Source organism: Ictidomys tridecemlineatus, unplaced genomic scaffold, assembly GCF_052094955.1.
Source record: "Ictidomys tridecemlineatus isolate mIctTri1 unplaced genomic scaffold, mIctTri1.hap1 Scaffold_231, whole genome shotgun sequence".
Lineage (NCBI taxonomy): Eukaryota > Metazoa > Chordata > Mammalia > Rodentia > Sciuridae > Ictidomys > Ictidomys tridecemlineatus.
The window spans coordinates 208,712-230,551 of record NW_027521991.1 but is presented as its reverse complement, the minus strand read 5'-3'; the positions used below and the strand labels follow the sequence as shown (position 1 = coordinate 230,551).

The following is a 21,840-nucleotide window of genomic DNA, read 5'->3' as shown; positions in this document are numbered from 1 at the left end:
AGTTTACAATGCTCTCAAAGCCAAACAAAATATAATGGCATGTTAATTCTAAATTTTGTAGAATCTTATTCATAACTATAGTTATATAAACTTTAAAAAAAATCTGTATGGGAGAGAAAAACATTTATTGCCTATTTTTTGAATAGTTTTATCTGGATGCAATGCTTTTTTTCCTATTGCCTGAGTGACATAGTTGATTGTATGAGAAGAATGGATATCCCATTCCCTCATCCCTCAAGAGAGCTCACGTGCCTTGCCTTCTAACTTCAGTTTGACTGGAGATAAATTGCCCAAGACATAGGGCCTTGCCTGCTTAATGATATTCTTCTGTGTGGGGCTGTTCAAGGCTCTAGAGCTTAGACTGGGGTGTACCTCAAGGGTAGCACTGAGGAAACGGTCAAATGTACATCTTGAGTTAGCTCTACCCCACAGGAGTCTGAAAAACTCCATGTATTATTGGGCCTACGGTATGCTAAGGAAGTGTCTGTGGCCTGACTCCAAGCTTGTCAGGAAATAGCCAAGAGATATCCACCCCAGCTTACTGAATTCTGAGGCATGAGAGTGCAAAACCTCACAGGGCCTCCCTCTCAAAGATGCTAGGATATGGACAGCCTTTCTCTAAGTATGGTAAGCTAGGGAAGCCTCCTCGACTTGTTTTTCTCCCTCAGCCCCCATGTGCCCTGCCAGTACTCATTCATTAACTTATCTCAGGGATTCATCCAGTTCTCAGTGCCACTGCTCCAGCTGGGTCTTAACTGTTTCCTGCCTGCAGTAATCCAACAGCCTCCTAGAAGGTTTTCCTCTCTCTATGTGCCCACCATTCTACCCCTCATCACCTATTTTTTTAAAAGAGCTGTCCTAAGTGCTACTTTTAAAAATGAAAATATAATCATGTCTCTTCCTTCTTAAAAGGCTTCATTGGCCCCCTACTAACCTTTAAGATAATGCCTGAACTCCTCAGCGGTGCATGGACAGAATCTATTGTCTAATTACTCCTTTAGTAATGACCTTTGGCCATTCTCATTCCTCTCGATGTAGTGGGATCCACCTCTCACTGTTTACTTATCCATCCCCCCTCCCCCCCAGTTAATTCTTGAGAGCAGAGATTTTCCCCGCCCCCCCAACCCCAGATCAAATCCCTATGGCAAGGAGCCAGAATAAGGCATAAGGCATAAGCATAAATAAAAACCCAGAAAAGAGTCATTAGCACTTGATTTTAATTAAAATTAACAGTTCAGATGAAGACTGGACTAGAATAGTGTTTAATATCAACCTCTGAGAAATCATATTTATATAAAACAAATGAAACAGGCCAGGAGAAGTCCAAAAAAGGTACAGTTTACATTATTGCACGTGGATAAAATGCTATTTAGGGTAGCAAAATGCTCAGGCCAGAGGAGGAGGAAGAAAAGACAAATACAGAAGATAAACCTCTAGGAAGTATTTATTTTGCATTATGAACTCCCCAGTGTCCTCAAAAGTATTTAGCACTTTGGACACATTCACTATGCTCTTGAAATAAAATGACTGCAGTGACTTCAACATGTTTTAGTTACACTTGCATTCTTTGTTCTAGTCATGTGCAAGATCAATGTGTAGCTACCTCACATACTGGGACATCTGTAACACCAAAATTCCCAGTGCCCACAGTCATGGACAACAAGGAAAGGGAGTAAAGTACTATATTATACAGATTTTAGGGAACAAATACTGTGGCTATTGTTAACCCTTTTGAGCACTCTTGATTTTGGTCATTTATATTGGAACATGTGAAAGAATAACATTGAATATGAAAGTAACTCCTAGGCTGCTTCTAGAAAATAAAACACAATTTAAAAAGAGTTCCCTTCCATGTTCAGGAAGGTGGAAATTACTGTATATATAAGAAAAGGGGTGTAAACTTATAGAAAAGATCAATGCCAGCTTACAAACAAATTATAAAATTGATTTTGTTTTAACCTGTGAGTGTAATACAAAAAAATGTAAACTTGTGGACCTAGTTACCAAGACCACTTATCCTCCTAAGCCCAGACATGAAATTAAAGTTTGGCTTGAGCTAGTTTTATCTTCAAGTTTTCTCCAAGTTTGTCCATGAACTCAAAGGTATTCAAGTAGTCAGAACGCTGTACGCTAAAAGGAGAGAAAAAAGGAAAGATGGAAATTTAGTTTGTTTCTAATATTGTAGGAGGTAGAGAAAAAAATCCTAAAAACACTACTTAACAGTATTCTATCTATTTCTAGAAGTCAACTGATTAATGTTACCAAGCTACAAGAATACAGACAATGACTATGTTTCCAGTTCATAGGGCTGACCCAGTCTTGGGCATCCTGCAGTGGAGGCTGAAGCACAAACATTCACAGTAGGTTCCATGCCATGTAGCTTTGAGGTTGAAACTATCAAAAGTTTCAGTTTAGACTAATCCAATGAGAGCAGACTCATCCTACTACTTAATTCTTAGAAATAACAAAACCTGTTGAGAGTATAGCCATGCTTTACCTACATTCTCATTCACCGTTACATGTTCTTAAAAAAGCTTAAATGTTCTTGTTTTCATCAGTGTTTTATTTAAGAAAAACAAAAAAGAATGGACTAACTGACATAATCATGCTGGTACATGCCCATCAAATAGGCTGCAAAGATCCTATAGATACTACATATACTATACAGATTGGAACATTTCAAACATTGTATTCTCGATGGAAATTCAAGTTAAGAAATTTGCAGTGATTGAGTATATGCACTTTATTGGGGTGTACTGAAATCTCTGAGGATATACCAGTTGGGACTTGGTATTAGTGTTAATTTTTTCTAAAATTTCTTAAGATGAGTCCTGGGAACTAACTCTGACTTTGAGAGAGTTATCTGATTAGCAGCTAATGCAATGGAATACTGGTTACCATGTCCTCAGAAAAGCCCAAGGCAATCAATGCACAGTAAGTTCCACTGTACCGAAGGTTAGTGGAACTTAAGGAAGTGATAGTAATCAATGAACATCTTATACTTGCACTACTTATTTGTCTCATTTGTAAATTAAAGAAAATAATGGGATGGAATTAGCTAGACTCTGAGTTCCCTTTTTTCCTAATTGACTATCATTTTCTTAAAATTAAATAAGTTGTTCATTCAATTATTGTTAACTAGATCAGCAAATTATAGCCCAGCCATAGAATAAATTTAGCCTGTAGTCTGGTTTTGTACACAAAAGTATAATTGGCAAGTTGCTGTATCTATGCATCTTTGTATTATCTATGACCACCTTCCTGCCACAACAGTAGATGCCAAGTTTAGTATTTGCATAGTTTTCAAAAGACTGTATGTCCCACAAACTAAAATGTAGCTGGGCTTGGTGGCATATGCTTGTAAGCCCAGCTACCAGAAGATTGAGGCAGGAGAATCACAAATTCAAGGCTAGCCTGGGCAACTTAGTAAGACCCTGCCAAAAAAAAATCCTAAAGATATAGCTCAATGATGGAGCATTCTTGAGTTCAATCACCAGAAACCCCCCCCCCACATACACATACACAATCTGAAATGTTTACTGTCTGACACTACATAATGTCTACTGACCCCTAAAAAGGATGATGGATATCAATTTACATAATTACAAAAAACACTGGTGTTTTGAGGCTGGTGAGGGTAAATGGCAATCTGACAACAGAGTTCAGGGCATCTTATACTTACTTGGGTAGACCTTTAATGCAAGCAGCCAAGTTTTTGGTCATAAAGCCAGTCTCAATGGTCTCAATGCAGACTTCTTCCAAAGCCTTTGCAAAGATGCCAAGTTCATTATTGTTATCCAGCTTTGCTCTGTGGGCTAACCCTCTGGTCCAGGCAAAAATGGAAGCTAAAAAAGAGAAACAGTCATCCCAGGTCTAAGAATTCCCAAATCTTTCACAATTCTCCCAAACAAAACATTTAAAAAAGTTTAGGTTGTGGGCTTTATTAGATGATATCCATATAGGACAGAAGTTTTAGGAAAGCTGGAAATACTTTCCCAAATAGAAACTACCCCCCAATACCCCAAAACCCCAGAGGAAAGGGACCAGGGGGTGGTGGGAGGAGGGAGGGGGAATGTGCTATGAAGTGATATTGGCCAAGTTTTGTTGTTATATTTTGCGCACAGACAATATGTAACAACAAACCCCACCGTTATGAAACTATAATGCACTAAGAAAAAGTGTGGGAAAAAACCTACATTTTAATGGTATGGTACTAGAGCTTGATGTTTAAGGTATTTCTGTCTTAGAAAAGGTCTCTATATCTTTTGTCTACATGTCTACATTGGTCTCCTCTTTTTAGGCTGCTATCTCTTTTTAAAGTGCTGTCCTTGACACCTTGTTGGAGGCATCTATCCATGTGACTTTAGATGTGTAGCCTCCAGTGACATTTCACTGCTCTAGGGACAGTTGATACACTTGTTGATAATATTCATTTCTGTAATGTATACTCTTCTACAAAATAGAAAAGCACATTTTGAGAACATTATTAAGCATGTTAAAATAGCTCCTATTAGTAGAATTCATTAGCTACTTGCTGATGACTTTTCACACAAAACACTGAGTAGCCTAAGGAATGTGCCTGAGTTCCTCTGGAGATCTCCTTTGGAGAACACTCTCTTGTCAGAAATCGATGTAGGAGTAGACACCATCTTACCAATAGGATTGGTGGATGTCTCCTGTCCTTTCTGGTACAAGCGGTAGTGGCGTGTTACTGTCCCATGGGCAGCCTCTGCTTCTACTGTCTTGCCATCTGGACAAATCAGCACACTAGTCATCATGCCAAGGGAGCCATAACCTGTAGGTGGCAGAGCATTAAGTACTGGTCCATCTGCGAGAAGACTGGCCTCTCAGCATTGAGAGCAAAAGACTCAGTCTTGTCAGGTCTTGGTAAGCAAAGTAAGCATGAGCACATGGAGTCATTGGTAGCTCCTCTGCCTTTCAGAAAATGAAGTATCCAGATCTCAGAGTCAAAGGATCTGGAGAAGCTGAGCTGTTTCTCATTTATCTCTGGTACCTGCACCATGATGGAGGGTTTGGGGTCTGACTGCCTGTTTTTCACCCTATTCTGTGACTTCATATCTGCTGTGACTCAGTTTTCCTACCTGTAAAATGAGAATAATAAAAGGACCTACTTTACTGTGTTGTTGTGGGATTAGATGAATATATATATAATTTGTGAATATATATTCATATTTCTTAGAAAAATATCTGCACAGTAAGAGCTCAATATCTTGTTGTTATTATATGCAGATACTCTGCTATTCTGAGGAAATAAGGATTAAAGAGTTGTCTCCTGCCTTCAATTTACTATAAACTCATGGGGATGGGAAAAAGGCTCATAAATACAGGATGGGTTAGATTCAAGAACATTCTAATTGCTCTTCCTTGTTCTCTGTAATACCCTCAACAAAACAATTCTCTTCCATGGTTTCCTATTCAAATAACCATATTCTAAGTTAAGTTAATTCACTTATTTTTTATGTACACTTTTTCACTTGAATTCAAGGGACCCTTTCTCCATTTGTGCCACCACCTATGAGTTCTCATTAAGTTAATAATGTAAACTTCCAATAAATAAACAAATGGCTACTTTTGTGTGGGCAGAGATCAAGTGGATCTACTCTAATTTCATTTTAGTTTTTGGTCATCTTTAAGCCCAGTTAAGAAATTTCTGTGTGGAATTAATAGTTCCTTCCATATCACTGTATTTCTTTGAGGCTTCATAGATACTCAAATTAAGTTGATTAGAGAATTCAGGACCCTACCATGGTGAATTTGTCTATTTATTAATATTAGGATATAAGCTTATGTCATTATCAAAACTGAGGACATAAATGAAATGGCCTGAGTCTGAAGTAGTTTGTGTCTCTAGAGTTGAATGAACAAAAAGATAGCTGGGCTGGTTTTCATCTATTTAGCTGAGATCACCTGATCTACCAGACTCTGGTCTTGAGTAGGTCTCTTATCAGGGCCCATGGTACTTAGATCTCTTGCTTCATAGTCCTTTAAACTTTTATAACTGGACATTTACATCTGAAATATTTCTTTTGATACTCTCTTCTTATTGCCATGAGAACCTTTAAACATGGAATAACTTTGGGTCCCTCTCCCAGAACTCCAATGACAAGGAATAGCTCTCCTCATCTTCTGTGGAGTCACCACTAAGCAGTGCACCTTTCTGTATGTATTTAGTACCAACCACCAAGGATCTGGAGACAGAGGAGGTGGGAGTGGTGTTGGTAAAAAGTTGTGTAATTCAGTTATCTGATATAAAAGTAATCTTGGGGCTGGTCTACTGATTTTCAAACTGATTAGAGATGTTTAACTTTCAAAGAGAAAAAGTAGTACTTCCTGGGAGAAAATAAACATAATTAAAGCCTATGCAAACATTCATCTGGGGAGAGTCAAGTTCCTACAGCTACCAAGAGTAACTGAAACTGAGCAGCAACTTGGTGCTGAGGAAAACAGGAAAAGGAGAATTTCTGTTGATTTGGCCAATTCCCCTGGCATGAAGTACCTGGTTCCTGGAATTTCTGTGAATGGCCCTGGACTTCTTTTCTCAATATTTCTTTGTACAATCCCCTTTGTTAAAAGCTAAGCAGTAAGCTTAAATTAAAATATATATATATATATATATATATATATATACACACACACACACACACACACACACACACACACACACACACAGACATAAACACATACAAATATATATTTATATACACACACACACACACACACACACAGTAACAAAGCAGCCTGATTCAAGGCTGGCAGTAGGGGCATGATCAGGACCTGTTGCCAGGTGAATGAGCTCCTGGAGATACTGCTCACAGTTGCCCGACAACCCAGGCCACTCACTTTATTGCTCCTCCTTGCCTGAGTACACTTGGTTTTCATAATATCACCAGAGGGAAAATGAATGCAGGAAAAGGGGGTGACTTCTGGACCAGGTAGTTGGCTACCTGTTGGACATTTTAAAACTTCAAGGAAAAAAAGGATGAGGTGAGTTTAACATAAGACTGGAGCCAGCAGTGTTAAACCCCTGCTTATTTCCTCTGTGACCTTGAATAATTCACTTCCCCATCTAAACTTAATTTCTTTATGTGTCAGAAAATGAATGATGGATCTAGGTGCTTTGTAGCACTAGCATTTCATAGTTTTACAACTAAGGACTATGAAATCCCTCTTCCCAAACTATAGATCTACCATGGAATGACCTCAGGGCTAACAGGCTCCATCTACCTCCACCTGCTGCTCTGGCTCCTTACCTTGGGCCATGGAGTCTGACTGCACATCACCATCATAGTTTTTACAGGCCCAGATGAAGCCTCCCTCTGATTTCATAGCTTGAGGCACCATGTCATTGATGAGCCTATGCTCATACCAGATCTTTTGGGCTTCAAATTGGGATTTGTACTGCCTAAGAAACAAGAGAAAAATTAGAACAATTAAAAAAGAAGTTGGCTTTTCAGGGCTGTCATCTGCTTCTCCCAAAGGCTTGGAAGAGGACAGCGAGCAGCCTTTTTCAGTAGACGGAGCACAAATGTGGGACTCTAACACAGGCTAAATCTCTGCTCAAGCATTCTCTGGCTATGAAACCCCAATTTGGCCACCTGTCACACCTTGCAAGGAAAGGTGTGATACAGTAGGCTGACCCAACTATTGCTTTAATTTCTAATTTTCAATATAGTACTGATCATATTCTTGAGACTCAGAGTCTTTTAAGAATGTAGCAAAGGAAGCTGAGTATAGTGGTCTATTCCTATAATTCTAGCAACCCAGGAGGCTTAGGCAGGAGGATTGCAATTTCTCAGCAATTTAGCAAGACCCTCAGCAACTTAGCAAGACCTTGTCTCAAAATAAAAAATAAAAAGGGCTGGGGTATAGGTTATTAGTAAAGCACCCTTGGGTTCAATCTTGGTGTTGAAAAGAAAAAATAATATAAAAAAGGGAATAAAAGATAATCCAATGACATGATATCATTCAGGAAACTAGATATACTATGGGACAGTTTCTAGGCTTAGTACAGATGGATGGTTGGAAGAGGGAATCAAAATGCCTTTGAAAAGATTTTTTTATCCAGAAAAACTGCATCTGAACTGAAGAGTTAACACAGGCTCACCTCACAGGTTGTTGGGCCCGAGGTTGTTATAAATTTATACTTAAGTTCAAAAGACCATGTAAGGTAGAGTTTCAATCATTACAATGATTTTTAGAAAGAAGAAAATGGGCCTGACTCATAAACTGACATATTTGACAAATCAGAACTTTCTATCACTAACAGGGTACTTTAGTCAAATACTAAACAATCCTGGCTCTGTGAAAAATTAAGGATGGGCCCTTTTTTAGAACATGTTTATTTTCCAAAAGCAATTCAGAGTGGTTTTATTTCACTCCTGCTAAATCTTAGTTTTGCTCTTATGTAATTTAAGGATTATTGAAGATTTTCACTTGATTTGTCACAGAATCAAAGGGATAAGGAAATGCAAATTCAATACCATAAATGCCAGCTTACTTGGAAACAAAAGAAAGAAAAAGGAATAAAGAATGGCAGTTACTTGTCATATATCTCCTGAAAGATGTCTTTAAAGCGCCCATCATATTTCTTCAGAATAGTGTTTTTGGTGCTCAGATACAAAGGCCAACCCTTAGACAGAGCCATTTGGAAGGAACTGTGTGCAAAATCTTCAATTGACTTGTCTTCATTGTACATTTCCATGGCAACTCCACCACCCACTGCAGGGAGCAATGAGAGAAAAAAAGAAAGTAAACGTGGGATAGCTGGAACGAGGTTAAAGGAATCTCCACAACCAAAATACCAATTCTTGGCTCCCCTGGCTGAGCCTAGACTTCAATTCCCTGGCAGTCTTCCAAAATGAACAGTTCAGAAGTTTTCAAGGGACAGGATAGGATGAAAATAAATTCTAGATAAGAATAGTCTAACTTGTTTTGGAAGGGCCACGGAAATAAGAAAAGCATATGGTCTTCAGGATCCCAAAGATACTGAAATACCAAAAACTACTAATATGGGGGCTGTGGCTGTGGCTCAGCGGTAGCACACTTGCCTGGCATGTGTGAGGCACTGGGTTCGATTCTCAACACTGCATATAAAAATAAATAAAATAAAAGTCTAACAACAATTAAAAAATATTTTAAAAAACCTGCTAATGTGACAGAAATATACTCACAAATGGGCAAATAATTTTGAATTTGTTTTTTATGTACTTTAACAATTTCCAACATGTATTTTGAACTTAAGGGTGTACTCAGCCCATAATTATTGAGAGAGATTTGCATTTTAAATACTAAATGAAAATTCTTGTAATTTCCAGAAGGATACAGAGCATGCCTACTGCAATTGGTGGAAATAATTATGCTACATGTAATCATTCATGTTTCACAACTTTTATTAGTTGAACTCTGAAACTTGAACCCATACCAACTCCCAGGGTGCTGAAACTCACAGAAGTAGATTCTATTAAGATGACATTATTTAAAGGAGGTAAGGAAAAAAAAGATATATAGGTGTTATCTTTTTTTAAAATTTGTTTGTTTAAATTTTTTAAATTTGTTTGTTTAAATGAGTACTATCAACAACTTTTGGGTGGGATTGCCCTAATGAAACTTTGAAGCTGCCAGGGAAGAAAAATCAAAAAAACAAATGTTTCACTTTCACAGGATAAATTCCCAAAAGGGTAAGGAGAAAATCTTAGCAAATAATGCAACCATTTCTAAATACAAACCCCACCAGAGCAAAGGGTAGGATTGCATGACAGATGATTTGGGGCTATTAATGTTTAATTTATACCATTTGTGCATAAGATATTCCTGCAAATCTTCCCTCCATATTTTAAGACAAATGCATAAATGTCTCCTTGTCATTGCCTATATGCATTTCCAGTTAAGTGACTAACCCCTTCATGCTTTATTCATGCCATGGGAGGGTATGGAACCAACTACTTTTTAAGTTAGATTTTAGGTCCTGTAGAAGTGTAGAATTGGGTTATATTTTTAGGCAGTCACATACTAATTTTGAAAAAAAACAGTAATAATGTTTCTAAATCATTTGTTTTTTAAAAAAAGAAGATGTAGCTTATGATGGACTCATACATACCTTCAAAGTTATGTACCAGGTATGTCACCTTCTGGGTTCCATCACTTGGTGTGTAGGTTATCTCTACTTTTCCAGGCCCAGGAACGACAAAATCAGTTGCTCTGTACTATATAAGTAGGAAAAAGGTATTAAGAAAAAAAAATATCCCAATAGGAATTATAAGGAAATATATATATATATATCTGAGAGAGAGAGAGAGAGACAGAGAAACACACATGAGCACAAGAAGACACCAAGATAAACAAGAGAATATAGCTTGTCCTTTTTTTTGTTATTAGGGATTGAATTCAGGGGTGCATAACCACTGAACTACATTCCCAGTCTTTTTTATTTAATTAATCTGAGACAGGGTCTCCCCAGTTGCTGAGGCTGGCCTTGAACTTGGGATCCTCCTGCCTTAGCCTCCTGAGTTGCTGGGATTACAGGCTACCACATCTGGCAGATCTTTAAAGAGATAGAAACCAAGATAGTCCAGAGTTCCTCTAGTTAGTGGTAATGCACATTAAAAAGTCAGTCAGTATTTATTAGAAGGCTACCATGTATGTGACAGTTTTATGGGCACTGATACAGAGAACACAGAGAATAACACAAGATACTTTCTTTAGGAAGCTTACCAACCTAATAAAGACAATACTAAGTGAGACGTGACAGAGAGTTTTCAAATGTCAGAAAGAGTCATAAGCCAATAAATCAATAAAAATGCTGCAAGGTGATGAAGAGATACAACCTGGCCCATGGGCTGAGAAAGCTGTCCTGCAGGGAGGATTATAATACTACTTGTGCTGAAAATTATGATAGAGCTGATGCTTTGTCCTTACTATGTATCAAATGCTTTAAGATGATCTCATTTGATTCTCACATCAATCTTACAAAGATATCAGTGTGATATAATGAAAATAATGCATCCTGAGTCCAGAGACTTGGGATCATTACTTAGACTTTCAGGGCTCAGTCGTTCCAGTTATCACTTGTCCACATGAAAAAAATCATCTGGAAGCTGCTGTGACAGTTGATGAACCCCCCCCCCCAAATCCTGCTCACCTCCCTCATGAGCATAAGCCATTCCAGTGGAGAAATGTGCCTGGTACACATGAGGTATTCACAAGTCATTCGTGCACTGAAACTTACTCAAAGACTTGGGTTAATTGGGAGACTTGGAGTTAGGAATTAACAAGCACCAGCCACACCTATTGGTTTATAGTAATACTAACAGTAGGTAAAAGAGTATTCAGATAACAAAAAAGATTAAATATCTACTCTACAAAGAACACTTATGACATATAAAGTCATTAACTATGGGTTGCTGATTTGTTCCCATTTCTCAAAAGGAAGAACTGAGACATCAAGGCACTGTAAATGCTTTGCATAGGGTTTATGTACATTTACACAGCAAATCAACCTGGCATTTGAAAATTTTAATCTTGACTTTAAACAACAGAATGTCCATTATTACAAATGACTGATGCTACAATTAAAAAAAAAAAAGACAGACTGAATTGGTAAGAACTGCCACCTATGCATCCTTGCCTGGGACTCTGGTACCTGTGAGGGGCCTGGCCAGGATGAAGGGACAGTATGAACCACAGGGTGGAACAAAGTTAACCAACTTCTTGGGGACTGAGCTGGCAACCCTGTCCCCAGAAACATCTTCCCTGGCCACACCATTTAAAGGGATGACTAGATAGAAGTGCAGATTTTGGATTTTAGCATTAGAGAATTCGTGTTTTTAAGGTTCTTGTAAGACATAAGCTTCTTTCTATGAAAATCTGAAACCTGCCTCAACACAATTTGGAATTTGTTTAATTGGCAGTTTTTCTGCTTAACTTGGCAATGAGTCTATTTGTATAGAAATACAGAATCCATTTTTGGTTTTCAAGTAGGAAAAAATGTTCTAACTAGATTGCTTTTAAATACTAAGCCAGTTATCATGTTTAATATCATATTTTGTGGTTTTCAACCCTATCTGTACATTAGAATCACTTGTGGAACTGATTCAAAAGCCTGAATTCAGATTTCAGCTGGTGGAGATGGGACTCAGATATTAGACAAAAACCAAAAAGGTAAAGCTAAACCTAACCAAACCAATGAATCATTCATAAGTGGATCTTATTATGCAGCCAGCATTGAAAACCACTGACCTGGTTGGATCATATGATACTACTAAAAAATAAAAAAAATAAAAAATAATTGGGCATTTGTGTGATATAACTAACAAAAGGATAAAGAAAGAAAAAAACATGTTTGGCAAAAATCATGTGGTGAGATGGGTATCTACAGTAAGTTTATCTGTATTTACCTCTACCTAAATGTGGGTAAATATACAGCTATACATACTAGAATTTCTAAATTTTGCAACTTTGCTTAATGGGTGTAGAAACCAAAAGATAAGGATAAAAACCCATATAAATCAGAATTGCTGGGTCATGTAAAAATATATGGAAAGTTATGCCCAAATGACTTACTTGGTCCCCATAAGCATGATGGCCTATGATGATGGGTTTTATCCATCCATTCACAAGTTGTGGGATATTTTTGCAGATAATTGCTTCTCTGAAGACAGTGCCACCCAGAATATTTCGGATAGTGCCATTTGGTGATTTCTACATTTGCTTCAACTTGAACTCCTCAACCCTCTTCTCGTCAGGGGTGATAGTATCACATTTGATGCCAACATTATACTTCTTTATAGCTTCTGCAGCATCCTTGGTGACCTGGTCATTGGTGGCATCACTATTCTCTATGCCTAAGACATAGCTAGAAAGGGAAAAAAGTATCAATACTTCAGGAAAATAAATAAGTTATAATCCATGACCCCACTGGTGACACGCAGAGGTTGCTATGCAGAAGATAAAGGCCTCAAAGACACCTAAATCTGTCAAGTTTTAGCACTGATGTATTCTAAACATAGAAGATGACTGACAATTCAAGAAGGAAGTAAAGAGTCAAGAGAACTAGGCTAGTGGGCAGTTGTCTATCTGGAAATTGAATGGAAAACAATGAACTCTGCCAAATTGCCCCCTATTTTTTACCATCTTGAGGCAATAACAACACATGAACAACCCTTTGGCATGGCTTCCCTCTATATAATTAGCATACAAGTTAAACCTAAGCACTACCTAATTTTCCCTTAGTAAATATTGTGCTTGAAAAATAAAGGTGTGGAAGTCTTAAAGGATGTTTTGTATTCTGACATTAAAGTGGTGAAGGGTATAGAGATTACTGTTGTGCAAAAAATACTAATGACTGCTTCATTTATGCCAGTTAGTCATAAGGTGAACCTTCCCCTAATTCTTGGGCAAGTCTCTATGTTCTGGAAACAACCCTGCAGTTTATTGGATAAGTAGTAGAACCCATCATCAGTTTCATATGCACCAGAAAGTTTTAGCTCAACGTACACCAACACCCATACTGCAGGTCATTCAGAGCTGAATGAATGTTGGCTGTTCATGGAACACAAAAACATGATTTTATGGAAAGTAGTAAAAATAAAATAATAGAATAACTTATTTTGTTCTCTAAGAATTTAAAGTTTTTCAGCTCTCAAAAAAATTGCTAAACCAAATAGTCTCTAGATTTCTGTTCTTAGTTTTCACATCTTCTTTCCTTAGATATCCCAACTGCTGATGCAAACACAGAAATAGCAATCTTGATTGATTCACAAATAAAAAAAATGTCTAATGCTTCAACTTTAGATAATTCACATAAATCTAACAAAGCCATATACTTTCTTATCTTCCTGCATAGAAAATGCTGAATATAGACAACGTCTAATCCCAACTCCACAAGAAGGATGGCCACAGTTTTCATGTTCCTAGGTATGATTCTCATCAGAAGAATCTACCAGAAAATTAGTGGATTTTCTGCTTCCCTTAACATTTCTAAAAGAAAAGAAGAAATAAATAGCCAGGACCACTACTGAGTCTTCATAAAAAAAACAACAACAAAAACAAAATAAAAAATCAAAAAACAAAATCAAAAACAATCAATCACTACACTTCTTTCAAAAAGAAGCAGAAATAACAGCAATTTTGGAACAACTTAAAACTTATTTGAACTTGCAAGAATTCTTTAGTTTGTAGCCACTGACTTTTTTTTCTGCCTAGGCATAAAGACACCCCTTTAAAAGGCCTTATGAGTCTATACTAAAGAGGCTAGCATTATTATTCTGGACCCTGTAACCCCTGCAAGTTCACATAATGTCATGAAAAGTTCTGAAAAAGGAGAGAGTTTGTAAAATGCTTCTTCAACCCACTTGGAAACTGTTTTTATGCTCTGTTTCCTGTATGTTTGGTGGACTCCTACAAGCACAGTCTTTACACCACATAGTGGCTGCAATACAGACATTATCAGCAGCTTAATTTTAGAACAATTAAAAAGGGCGTCTAATGACAGCATGAGAACTGAATGTCTAAACCAAAGCAAGTTAACAGGTCCTCAGGACACATTCTGAATACTTCTGGATGGAGACAGACACTTAATAGTTGCCAACAATTTGACTGAAACGTGTTGTACTATACCAGGCTTTAGCCACTTCACCTTTTTAAACATTCTGCCTCTACTTAGTTTGAATGTTCAAAAACAAGAGCTGCTTATAAAAGACACAAGGAAAAAATGAGAGAATTATGAACATACTTTCACATCTGCCCCCAAACACTGTAAAGACGGGGCAAAGAGACAAAGATGACCTAAGGGAACTGGGGCTTGAGATGGGTGTCTCAGAGAACCATGAGGGTTCTTTCAGTGCAGCAGCTGTATGAAAGGGTGAAAGGTCAAGAACGAAAAGGAAACATCCACTGACTGATTAAGAGAATGATAGAAAATTGAGATTGAAAGGATAAAATTTACTTTACTATTTTTTACACCCTCTCGTTTTTTTCTCTTCCACAAGTAATACATTGTGCTACTCGTGGGCACTGATTTATTACAAATAAAACCATCACTGGAATCAAGGTAAGAAAGCCCTCAAAATTTGTTCCCCTTATGATTCTTGAGTTCTAGATAATGATAAATCCAGTTTTTCTACTAGAATGTTAAATTAGAAGGTTCATTAGGTATATTTAAGCCTGTTCACAAAACATGGCTACATCTATTTTTAAAAGCCAATTGCACCCTGAAATAACTTAAATTAAACTTTCTGAATCTGCTAGCTTCATGGACGAATAATTCATTTACCTATGCAGATCCAATTCCACATAAGGAAAAATGAGTTTTTCTTTAATCAGTTCCCAAATGATTCGTGTCATTTCATCTCCTTGCATCTCTACCACAGAACCGCCATGGATTTTTTGGGACATTTTTACTTCAATAAATCTAAAAAGAAGAACAGATTGGATATATGCCTTGTCATTATTTCATTATAAAGTGGAAATGAAATATAAACAATCTCGTGACTACTAAAAGAACAGTTCATAATAGTTTTTACATGCAAAGCAAATAACAATTATATTTACCATCAGAATCGAGAATTTTCTCTGTATAAAGCATTGTGTTGTGTTCTTTATATGTGGTTTGTGTCAGCCCTATTAGCCCTATAAGATGGAAATTGTTTAACCATTTTACCTTTAGAGAAAACTAGCTTTGCCCAAGGCCACCTTGCTAAAGGGTAGGGGTGTCTGACCTTGTACATGTCCTTAATAATGCAATCACTATTCTCAACTATTGGTTTGTCTTATGAAATGAGATTATTTTCACAATATCATCCTATTTGAACATATTTATCCAATTCAATTCCTCATTTTATTGGGCCCATAAGATGAGCAGAACGGCAAGTGCTAGTATTTGTCCTAAAAAGCTGTTTTGGTGAAAATAACTACCATTGAGGAGATTCAACTGGTTCTTATGACCCATATTCCAGATAACTTCAGAAGTGCAAGACAAAGAATTCCTGGTGGAACTGTGCAAAATAAAGAATTCCTGGTAGAACTCTGCTTTCCTAGAGACAATACAGGCTTCAGAGATGTGAAGCTAAATACAAAAGTGACTTCTCAATTAGAGAAATCTGAATAGGAAAGGTCCCCTTCCCAGGACCCAAGTATGTACCTGTCTTGTTATTTAGTATCCTAATTCCTCCATGGTTCCTCTGGCCCTTCACAGGCGAGGATAAGCTACCAGTGGGTGGGATGGGGGAAACAGCATTGTTTTAGGGAGGCATGGCCCTTTAAAAAATGGCATGTGGGGGTACAAAATACCAATTAATCTAATCCCATAAAGAACAAAGCTGGATCCTTTGGAAGAAATGAAACTGTGAGCCTTCAAAGAAGACCATGGTTTATGCTTATTCTCGAAGAGACACAGGCCTTGAGCCTGCTAAAAGAATCTGTTCCTTCTCATGACACTTTAATAGAAACTTTGCCCAGCAACACAACTGCAAATTACTTTTAACCCCTTAAGTTAGAGTGAGGACTGAAAAGTCAGGAGAAATCAATTGAAAAAAATAAATACAAAAATAAATAAGAAGATTAGATGAGAAGCTGAAAAACAGTCTCTCTTGAACAGTTGAGCTAAAGCATTCTGGCCTTTAAATAAAAAATTATAAGTAAGCTGTAAACCTTAGTTTCTTGTGATAAATGAGGATATAATCCCAACCCCAGGCGCACTTTCACTTCTCAAATTTGTAGTTCTAGATTCCTGCTTATTAGTATTCAGGAGGCTCCCTATATCTTACCAGGGAACTTAGAACTCAACTAGAATAAAAGAAATGAGCAAACTTGTGGATGAGTTAATTACTTCTATCAGTAATTTCAAGAACATTTTATAGTATAGCTTTAAGTGTATGAATCTGTCATGCTTAATCCTACTTTCATACCTGTCTTTGCTTTAAAACATAACAAATAAAAGCAGCGGCAAGCTTATCTTGGTTTTGATAGTACATTTTCATGGCCATGTTCTTACACAGTATTATGCAATAGTTATGACTGGGCTATTTTTCCTTGATGGCAAATACAGTTAATAGATCAGACTCTGTATTTAAAATGGCAAAACTAAGGAACAGTTTTTTTTTTTAGTTTCCTTCTCAGTGAATGCAAACATACTCTCTGCAATAATTTTTCTATGTGTTATAATGCATTACTGAACATTTTAAGTTTTCCCTGCATTAATTATGTATTAAATTTTCTTCTTTCAACAACAACAACAAAGAATTATTGTTACTACAATGTAAGGCATTAGTGTGTTTCTTCTGGATTTGATTTTAATGCCCTGGGCTTTAGATCTCACTGGATTCATTGAATTCTTATACCTCTCTGATTTTCTGTCTCCATCCAACCCCAACTTCTGAAAGAAGGGCTGTTTCAAGCCCAATAAATGAACAGCCACCAGTTCATTTATTGAATCTGAAGGTAGTTAAATTCCAATCTCCTGACATACTAGTGTAATTCCAGAAAACAAACTTGGAATAATAATACAGGGTAATTCAAGTAAAAAGAACCACTTGCTCTATTTTATTTTTGTTAACCTCAAATTTTTAGCCAATTTTTAAAGGCTATGTTTAAGAACTACAATAATTGCTGGCCAAATATAGTCTCTTGCAGATCAGAGAAGACGCTAGGCTAAAAGAAATAAAGCGGTTTTAATTTATCATTGGAAATATTCTTGACTCATTCCATTGCAGTATCTTAGCTTGCCCTCAAAACTAATTAAAGGCAGGATGGCCACATCAAAGAAAGTACAGAAGAAGAGAAATTATGAATTCTCACTTTTACAGTGAACGGACTTCTAGTCACACCAACTCCTCTCAATCTTGTGGACTCAACTGCAGTTTATCTCCTAAAACACAACAAAACCGGGAATAGAAAGTCTTAAAACAAACACACACACACACACACACACACACACACACACACACACACACACACACACGTCAGGAGGATTTAGCTGTTTTTAATACCAGTCAGGCTGCCTGATTTATCTGGTTTAAAGTACAGTGCTGAATATCCAGAGGAGCAAAGGGCAGCTTTGGGTCCACGTCCACCTTCCAAATAAAGGTCGAGGGAGTACAAATCTTTCTACCTGCACACATCTGAGGGTGTGTCCCTGGTCCGTAGTCTGTTAGCTGGCCTAGGGGTTTGTATGTCCTCGGGTGACGCTGTGAGCTTGCAGATGTCCCTGTGGACGTTGTGCAAGAGGGCTCCAACGGAATCTGGACGGGTTCCTCTTTCCAGATTTCCACTCTTGATGTTCCCTATTGGGTGCCGGGACCTTTAACACCCAGACACTTGGAGCTGGCAGAGTAATGCCCTCCTAGAACTTGAAATCCCATCTCAAGGGAGGAATGCTTTCCCGACCCCCACCGCGCCCAGGGTGACCTAGGGAACAGTCTTCAGATCCAAACCAGAGCTCCGCCCCCTCGCGCCCCCAGGCGGACGCAGCCTATGTGCCACTGCCAGTCCCTCGCAGCCTGAGTTCGCTGTCCACGCCCAAGTCCTCAGCTTACACCCTTCTTTGCACCCAGTTCCCCACTGTCACATGTTTTCTTCCTATTATATCCAAGACGGTCTTCTAAGCATCTTTGAAACCTCCTACAGAAAGATTTTCCTTTCCGTATGCAGATCTGGTCTTCCACTTGTCACTGCATCCAACTTCCTCAGCGCCCAATTTCTTCCTCCCATGCCCAAGAGCAGGTTTCCCTACCTCCAGCACCCTCTTCTTCCTTTTTTTCCCTTTCCCATGCTGAATACCTGGATTTTGTCCCTGCTTGAACTTAGGCCTTGCCGCTAAGTTCCTGCCTCCATAGCCAAGACCCGAGCTTTCTTTCTTTTCCACATTCCAGCCTTTTATGAATTAAAGCCTCCCACAACAGCCAGGTACCTGGGCCGCCCCTCAAAGCCTGAGGTTACCTGCAGGGGAAGGTACGTTGGCGAGCAGCCCGAGGCGCCACAGTTATTCACACGCTCAAACTCACACTCACACAGGCAATCCTCACTGGGCCCAGCTGTTTCAGCCTGTGACACCAACTCTACAGATCCAGGGACCAGTGGGCGGGTCAGGGCTTTTCCTCTTCCCGGCTTTTGTCACCTCCCAAGCCCCACCTCCTCAGCCCACCTCCCGGCCCCGCCCCTGTCTTCAATCGCTGCCTGCGGACTCCTCGGGTTGGGCGGGGCCAGGGCCTAGGGGCGGGCCCAGAGAAGCTGGGGCTCAGTACTTGGGGCGACCTCCGTGTCCTCCGGGTGGGGGAAGGGGCTTCCTTGCAGCTGGGATTCCTCTCCAAGCCCAGCTGCCGAGGAACGTGAATGCCACCTGCAGGCCGGGGAGCTGGCCGCGCTGAGGCTGTGGCAGCCCGGCCATGTACCAATCTAGAGCACTGCGAAGCGTGTTTTCAGGTCCGCAGTAAAGGCACCCAGACCAGCACCTCGGCAGGTTCCCTACCCGCTGCTGCCGGTTGGTCTGTAGATTGTAATGTGCCTTTGGAAGGAGAGTGTTCCAGCCAACATGGGGTTGCTTTGGGGCTGCCAGAATGCAAAGTATGCAACAGATATAAAAGCAACCCTGCCTGCCTCAGTAAATAATTTCCATCACAACCAATAACAAGATCTTTAGGGTTTTATGCACCTATAATTCCAGTTATTACCATAAACTATAATAAGCCCCATTTACAATTTGCATTAAAACATAATGAAAAAGATGATTATCCGGGTTCCAAGGTAGCTGCACTAAAGATGTGAAGCCTTAGAAAACAGTGGATTTTTTAAAAATTCCATTTCCTCCAGAGATTCATTTTTGTATGTGTATTTCTTAGTCTAGAAAACATGGGAAAACAGTATTTTATATTGCTATTTGTAGGATAATACCATGAGCAAGAGTCAATGTTCGAAATTTTATTTTTTAAAATAATCTTTCATTGGATTGTAATTGACAAGCAGGGCAAAATGCTCAAGGTGCATTTTGGACGCTAGAGGGCACTAGCGGAGAAGAAAGCAAAAACCCAGCCAATTTATTAGTTTTTAATATGGATTAACGGATATTAGCATCCACGTCTACTTATTCCTGAAAAAAATGGTTATAGAAGAGTGTAAGGGTGTATCTGCATCTCAAATCTCAGGTCTTTGGTCACCTGAGATTGTAAATTTTACTCCATATCACATCTGGTTCACGTGGTTTATTATCCCTTGCTGATTATTAAAAGTAAGCAATCATACCCATTCTTATTCAGGGCATCCTTCAAGTTACCTAAAATATAGTTTCATAAAAATTGTTGGTAACGGGCTGGGGTTGTGGCTTAGTGGTAGAGTGCTTGCCTCTTGCGCATGAAGCCCTGGGTTCCATCCTCAGCACCACATAAAAAAAATTAAATGTGTCTACAGAAAACTGAAAAATAAATATTAAAAAATCCTCTTTCTCTCTCTTTAAAATAAATAATACAAATAAAGGTATCTAAAAAAATGTTGGTAATATATGAGAAAAATGAGGTAAAAATAAAATAAATATAGGATATTATTCAAAACCACGGTGAGTTTAATCATAAAAATAGTCCATCAAATCATAAACATTTGCTAGAGAAGGGCTGCAAATTTGTCTCAAAGTCAATGTGATAGGAAAGATGACATGGGAATCTCATAAAACAGTGTTTCTTAGGCCACTAATATAGGAATGAGTAGATTTCAGGTTGACTTTAAATATTATTTTCTTGTAGATTTCACATTGACTTACATTAAAATATTATTAAATATATATTGAAAAAATTAAATGTAATGCACCATATGCTGATAATTCTTACACAACTTTAAAATAATAAATCTATAGACAAAATGGTTAGAAATAAAACTATGAAACAATAAATTACCATTAATAAAATCAATTAAATTTAACAATTGATGTTTGACTGAAATTAGATTGCTGATAGAAATGTGAATATGAAGCTCCCTGCTTACATGCAGGCTCTTTTGAATTGAACTGGCCTATTCTATTGGATGCCACATTATGATTAATTTAACCCACCACTTTCCCCAATTTGGTTAATATTGCATACTTTGTCATTATTTGCCTTTCATTTGATCAATAAAAGAATCTAAATATTTTAATAATATCTAACGCCAAATACTGTCATAAATACAAACTGAAATCTGGGTCATGAAATCTCTGTTAGGATTTGGTTATGAGACTATCATTAAGATAATGAGATTCTCCTAAGTATTCAAAAGCTGTTATATTTTCATTTTGCTGATCTTAGAGAATCTGCATATGAGTAGGGCTTGATCACTGCTTATTCATGAAGATTAAGGGAGAGACAACAGTGAAGGTGACTTCTTGATTTAGAGTTTGGGTGACAGGATACCCTTCAACAAGGAAGAAATAAAGATAGAGTTACAGATTTGATGACCAATATAATGAGTTAAGTTTAAAGTTTGTTGAATTTGAAATGCCTGTGGGACAGCAACATGTTGATGTCTAGGAGGCAGTCATCTGTATCTGGAGTTCAGGAGGGATGTCTGAGTTGAAGAGGGAAGGAAATCTGGTAATCTTTAGCATATACTGATAATAGCTGAAAACAGCATATGAGATCATTCAGGAGTACAGAATCAGAAGAAATCCTATCTCAGTGAGAACTGTGAGTAATACTCACATTTTTAAGGGCCATATAGAAGAAAAGGAGTTCCCAAAGTAAATGGGAAGAAAAATCTGGGGGGCAGTAAGAGAATCAGCAGAGTTTTCATGTCATGCAATGTTTTCAAAAAGCAGAAAATACCACAAAGAGATAAGAAAGACAGTCTGAGAATAATTCTGGCAAG

The 21,840-nt window shown here is 38.1% G+C and overlaps 1 pseudogene; it reads right to left on the bottom strand.

The window, feature by feature from the left end:
• Positions 1 to 1,199: 1,199 nt before the first annotated feature.
• Positions 1,200 to 19,107, bottom strand: LOC144364662 (isocitrate dehydrogenase [NADP] cytoplasmic-like; annotated as a pseudogene).
• Positions 19,108 to 21,840: the final 2,733 nt, after the last annotated feature.